This window comes from Fistularia commersonii, chromosome 25 (genome assembly GCF_037954325.1).
Source record: "Fistularia commersonii isolate RoL2024-O1a breed Wild chromosome 25, RoL_Fcom_v1.0, whole genome shotgun sequence".
NCBI classification, from domain to species: Eukaryota; Metazoa; Chordata; class Actinopteri; order Syngnathiformes; family Fistulariidae; genus Fistularia; species Fistularia commersonii.
In genome coordinates this window covers 6,669,288-6,676,171 of record NC_141308.1, presented here as the reverse complement: position 1 = coordinate 6,676,171, position 6,884 = coordinate 6,669,288, and the positions used below count along the sequence as shown (strand labels likewise).

Here is a 6,884-nt window from a genome sequence, read left to right as displayed (position 1 = left end):
CTCATGTGTGTGAGATCTCGTTTATATGTCTGTTTCTTGTGCTTGCAACCGAGCCGTAAGATTTACATTATTTACATTAATCTCTATCCGTACTGTGACTCGGCCCTTTACAGCTGATGATACATTTCCTTTCAAAGCCTTTAACAGTTGCTGTACCATAAAAAATCTCAACTATCCAATTAATGCAATCAAATAAAAAATAAATTTTAAAAAGTCTGTTGAAACTATCCCATTAAGTAAAGTGAAATAAAATCACAGTGCATTATAGGTGGTTTATTAATCATCATCATTTCTTAAAATTGGCCCTCGACTGCTTGCACAAAGTCAAGGATACCGAAATAAAGCAAAACAGAAACTTGATCTTTCTGGGTTGTGCTCTCAGAAAGTATAAATAGAGTACAATTAACGTCACTGCTGCAGGGCAGCGGTAGCGACAGGGCACTTACCCTGCTAATTTTAGGGATCTTTGCCCTAGCTTCAACTCTGAAAATGGGAATACTGTAATGCAATACAGTAAAGCAGGTCACGAGGTGACTGGCAGAGACAGCTCACAGATAACAGAGGCGGTATTATTCTTGCAGGAAACAAAATGCATTCACTTGTGTTAAAAAATAAAAATTGCTGGAATTTCATGATGTATATGCGACCTGCCGCTGTATTGGTATGTTTTATTAAAAAAAAAAAAAAAAAAAACTGTGAAGCTAAACCCATCCTGCTAAAGCAGTCAGATTTTAATGGGAAGCAGAGCTAGATTCTTTTCTGCAAATGATCTGGCCACTGTTCTTGATGTGGATGGTTTCAGCCCATTTTTGTAACCCAGATATTTCGGCATAAAATATTTATTCTGGGTGAAGGGAAGTTTTGCTAAAGGAAATATTAATGGCTTTATTTTTGACTTAAAACTGGACTTCAGTGTTCAGTTTCTTCGCCACAAAATACTTGTTTAAGCATAGCATAAAAACTTGCTTGGTTACCTTATTCTAGATTTCAAGAGTAATGCGTGTGTGTGTGTGTGTGTGTGTGTGTGTGTGTGTGTGTGTGTGTGTGTGTGTGAGAGAGTGTGTGTGTGAGAGAGAGAGAGAGAGAGAGAGAGAGAGAGAGAGAGAGAGGAATAAAAATAAAAGCACAAGCGAGTTTCCACTAGATGGCAGTCTTAACCAACAAAAAGTCTAACTGGGTTTGCACCTTGGAGACAAGACAATAAGATACCCTCACCATTCGAGAGGCTAGGTTTCTAACGGAAGTGGAAGCAGTTTGCTCATTTTATTTGTATTTCTCTTGCTTATTTTGCATTCTTTAATCTGTCAGCTTACTTTCTAAGTTGAAGCAAGGCTGAAGAATGGGTTACATAACAGGAAGGTTTTATTATGCACTTGTAATATGGCAGGACGAGGAGTTATCTTTGTAGGCAGGCTGCTGATGCTGCTGGAGTGTGTGTCGAGGAGTCAGCAAAGAGGGATGAATAAAGACCTTTCTTGCACACAGTCTCATTGTCACGCCAACCTCTGACACCTCACGTTTTGCCCTTAAGGCTTAAGGGCAAAACGGAAAAAAGAAAACGCCTTAAGGCGTAAGGCGTTTTCATTTTTTTCTTTTCAGAGTGTGTGTAACTTATGTAAGAGCAATCTATGTGGAAAAGGCACACTTTGTGTATGCAGTGTATTTTAGAACTAAAGGTAGAAAGGATGTTAAATTTTTTCATTTTTCTTCCCTAGAATGTGTTTTTGTGGTATTTTACCTCAATTCATTGGTTCCCATGGTAACAAAATACCTGCATGAGGAAATGATCTTTCATTTAAATTTAAATGAATTTAAACAAAAAAGGTTATTGTTGGTGCAATTAGATGAGTTTGGTAGAAATGGTTGGTGTGCACTTTAAATGAAATGCAGGTGCAAAATTAAAATGAATGCTGCATTACATCTGTACTGGCCTTTACATATAATGTATCATGAAAATCATTAGGAAATTATATATTTTTTTCTTTTTTCCAATATTTAATGATGATACATTAAAAAGAGAAACAAAATTAAACATGTTGTACTATTTGTAAGTAATTTGTTCCAGGTCACTTCTTGATTACTTTGTCATCCCCCTTCAGTCCGTTTTTGCGTGTTTTGAGTGTTTTTTTTTTTTCAAAGAACTTTTATGCAAACGCACAGAATTACACAAAAGATTCATAACAGTTTTTTTCTCCGGTCAGACAAAGAAAATGATAGTAATTTTCCTTTAATTTTGATTTTCTCTCAAGCAAGCATTTGCGAGAGCAATCCCAAGTAATAATTTACACCGATCTAAGAAAAAATCTGCGCACACAAATGCATGTGGGGGAAACACACATTATCTGGTTGAGGTGATTTATACCAATGGATCATGTTGTCTTCAACAGGACGGATAAAATTACAAACAGCTCTCTGTTTCATAAGATACATTTCACCTGAGGTCCAAAGAGGCATTCTGTCGCCACAAAGTTCTGTTTTCCTCTTTGACAAACACTGATTCGTGTGACCTTCATGAAGGTCAGATTTACTTTATGAATGAGCCGGCCGCCCAAACTGAGTATATTGTTCAATGCATAGCGGATGGCTGTACGAACTCGGTTCGGGCCTCATTTGCTCCCGTCCAAAATATCAGGCAAATCTAATAAACGCTGACATTTCAACCCAACCCATCTCTCGTTGTCCCACAGCAAGTTCCTTTCCCCCACAATATGTCACAGAGGAGAGTCCAGCTGCAAGCTGCCGAGGGACGCCCGGGAAGGAGAGGGGTTTTGAGTTGATATTTTTGCCAATGGCTATAATTAGACACTATATTATGGGAATCTACTTGGTTTCAAGGTGCTTATCTTCATTTTAGTCCCAGGGGAACACAATGGAGTGGGGGGGGGGGGGGCAGAGTCCAATACACACGATCATCCTACCTCAGCAGCAACTTCTTTTGCACCAGTCAGCGATCCGGCCGGAGCTGGAGGAGGTGAGGGGAAGTGGGCTGGTAATGGGGGTAATAGGGGGGTGATGGGGGATACGGTTGCTATTGGAGACCTCGTCTGCATCACGTCATGTGTAGGGGGGGAGGGGGACAGCTCCGGTGTTTGAGGGAGATTGAGATAGGAAGGGGAGGGGGGAGGAGAGGAAAGGAGGAGGAGGGCATTAAGGAAGAAGACAGGGAGTATCAGTGACATCAACCGGCAGTATCTGAGGCCGCCCGCGCAGCAATGCTCTCCCGACAAAAGAGCTGAGGAGAGGTGCCGTGACCCGCTGCAGCTGCACTCCCGGGAGGTCGGCAGGACGGTGGGATGTGTGCATGCATCCTCCTCAAAGGCAGACCTTTCTCTGAGCGGAGCTCCGCGGCCACTGGATTACACTTATCCTTGCTGTTTCCGAGGAAGCTTCCAGCTGCAAATCCACCCACATGAATCTACCAGATAGTCAAGAAGAGGGACCACTTCCGACCAAGGTAAGCGGCATCCTGTATCTCCCTTCAACCCCCTACCTCCCTCCCCCATGGTTTTGCAGCCGTGCACCCCACCCAGACGGTTCCGATTCCACATGTCACGTTAGAAACTAAGTAGGAAAAAAAGAAAAAAGAAAAACAACAAAAAACATCCGGGGTGAAATTTCATCGTGTTACTGAAGAGGACCGCGAGTATTTGCGTCAATTCCCATTCAGAGCGGCGCCGCTTCACCTGACACTCCGCGCGGCCGCCGGTCTGAGGAAGGAGGCTGTGCGCCACCGCGCCGCCGAGTGCGCGTCCCCTCTCCACCCCCTGCCTTGGACCCGGGTGGACTGAAAAAGCCTTTGTTCCTCAATAGCTCTCATTTCCAGCGCCTTCTTCCCTTCTTTTCAACATCTCTGATCGCCTCCTAACACACTGTACATTTTCATTTCATGCATTTATTCATCGGTCTATCTATCTATCCATCTCTGTGTAAATAAAGAAAAAAATCGGGCTGTTGATGATGAAAAAAAAAAAAAGAATCTACTCGGTTTAAACCTGTGTGTATCTGGAGAAAACGCGTAAAAAGACAGGCCGGAATCACAAGAGGATCCCGCTCCTGTAAATCCCTTTATTTGTTCCCATGTTAATGATGCCACTGTAAAAAATCCTATTACGATAACGCCACCCCCACACTTTGGCGGAGGCAAACTGTAAATGCATATGATCCATACTCGTAATTGTGTTAGTGTGTGTGTGTGTGTGTGTGTGTGTGTGTGTGTGTGTGTGTGTGTGTGTGTGTGTGTTTGCGCTTGCTTGTGGAAGGCACCAGGTGGCAAGTCGGATGGACTTGTTTTAGCACGACTGTTTTCTAGACAATGGAGTGGCTTCTGCATCTGCTACTGTCAAATTAAAACATGCCCATCTGCATATATAGGTTGTGTTTTGCTGTCCCTCACATGTTTGCTTATTTGCATGTTTTTTTTTTGTTTTTTGTTCTCTCTAAATAGAGGCATACAGAGAGAGTGTTATTTAATAATAACCAGAGTCATCATGACACTTTCTGAGGGCTATTGCTCAATTTGGAATTTAATCAAGCGTACTCCAAATGCTTATTTAGGGTTTGTGTATTTCCGGCGTGTGTGTGTGGTCTGTGTAAACTGGAAAATCGCACTGTCGTGGTGAATCTGAGGGAGTTCTTCCCACTCACAGATGGGACGTGTTCCCTGGGGCGCTGTGTGTTTGCTGGTTATTGTTCCAGACCATTTCCACATCCCTAATTATCTTAATCAGTCATTTTTACAGATGGATTCCTTTCTTTAGCTTCCACTTTTTTTTCTTGTGGCGTGCACATTTCAGCTCTACTATCTGCCAGAGATAATAATAACCATCGTTTTTACAAAAGGGATCTAGATATTTGAATTATTTTTACATGAGCACATCTTAATGGCGAATGAGATTAAGAGAACTTTCATACGGTCTGTCTTCATCCCCAGGAAGCAGAATAGATAACTACTCAGTCAAGAGATGCAGGGCTCCGTTGATCTTCACCCAGCCTCTGTAAAGACAAGTGGCTTATGAAATCAGCAATGGCATGCATAGGCCTAATGGTTTCCTGCCTTTTGCAAGGAGATACCACTGTAAGATCCATCCAGACATGAAAATGCCGAATGACGTGCGCTCCCTGTGGAGCAGCTTTGGTTTCACGACAAAGGCCTCATTGAAGTGTTATTCCCAGATACTCACCGCCGCATTACCTTTACTGTTTTTTCTTTTTTTTTTTCTTTTTTTTTTTTTCAAAATTTATTTTCCTCCTCCACCTATATTATGACCTCATTGTCAATTAATTCATGGAGGTTTTTCATATGTAGATTTCATGCTCTGGTCCCCTCCATTTTCCACCGGGTTAATTCCGATGCTGTTGAAAATATTTCAAATGGTACACTGAATGAAACAGATCAGAGGTGGGAAACATGGTTGAAATTAACATGGCAATTATGACAGCAGCAAAGATGATAAACGTAGAACGGAAACTAATTTTGAAAAGTAATTATCGCATCTAATGCTGAACATCAAATATGCATTTCATTTCGCAAACGTGCCTCTCCAGCTCCTGGCTTTATTGCCTTGACATCATTTTGGAGTTGAGAGGAAAATAAGTAAGGCAAAATAAACCAAAATATACCAAAACTCATATACATGAGTATATCATCCATTTATATCCGTGAATAATGAATAAACAGCAGAACCAAAGCAGCATCTTGTAAATGTTTGATCCCTAACCTTAATTACAACTAATTTAAGCTCCTGTTTTGATTAAAGGTTATGAAATAGATAAATATATGTACACCTGGAACTAATAGAAACCTTTTTTTCACACTTTTTGCTGGTTATTATGAACATGTTAGTGTAGTCCTCAGGATCTAATGTGATCAATGCAATAAAATACGCTATATAACTAGATATATATGTAAAAGTATAAAAAAATTGAAAAAAAAAACATAGACTGGGAAAAATGACATGGAAATTTGTATCCTCTACCAAAACAATTACCGGTAGATAATCATAAAATCATCATAAAATAACAAACAATATTGATAACCGAATACCATGAATTATACACACACTATGCATGTGTATTTTGGGTCTCTAATGAGATACCTTGGATATCTATGGACTTTGGAAAAAGACCTGTAGATACGAGGATATCCTTTTCCCACCTGCTCTGTTCGGCCCAACCCTGCTCTGCAAGTCCTACGATCATCCATTTTTAAAGCAGAAGGTCATTGGCCATTATGTGTCAGTTCATGCATGTGTCTCTCTTTCTGTGTGCCTGTGTGCATATGAGTGAAGGCTAAGAGATATGTGGTGACTTGACTGATGCCCTTCTCCAGATGAATCAGAGATTGTGATGTGTCAGCAGGGATGAATAATGCACACTCCCTCACTACCTCTCCTTGTCTCCTCTGTTCTCCACCTCTTGTCTCCAGTCATTTGCCCCTCTTTTCATCACAACCGCCATATCTGAAGGCATCTTTAACTTCCTTCCCACTCTTCCTCCACTCACTTCTTTTTTTGTATGTTGAAGAAGCTGTTATTTTCTTCTCAGCTCACTCTGAAGGATTACGTTTCAATCTTTCCTCGCTGAAGTTTAACCAATCCCTCTTCAAAATGACCAGACACCTGTTTTTTGCCACTTTAGTCTGCTGAGGTTATTATTGAAGAGGTCATTATTCAATCATGGTAGGAGGACATGTGGCCATTGACTGGGTTTGACAGTTACATCCCTGACTGACAGGAGTCATTAGGAGGGGGAGGCCTGACAGACAAGATGGCTGACAAAGCATGAGACAAATTGCCTAATCAGAACCATACTGTCTACGTTAAGGTCCACAATTTGCTGCCGATGGATGTTCAAACACCAGAGTGTGCACCAAAAAAATCCTTAGA

General features: G+C 41.2%; 1 protein-coding gene across 1 annotated transcript in view; it reads left to right on the top strand.

The window, feature by feature from the left end:
• Nucleotides 1-3,174: 3,174 nt before the first annotated feature.
• Nucleotides 3,175-6,884, top strand: part of LOC147219006 (receptor-type tyrosine-protein phosphatase S-like) — a 68,480-nt gene continuing 64,770 nt past the window's right edge. Inside the window, exon 1 of the mRNA XM_086173257.1 lies at nucleotides 3,175-3,454. The gene's annotated coding sequence lies outside the window, so the exon portion shown is untranslated. The remainder of the gene's footprint in view (nucleotides 3,455-6,884) is intronic.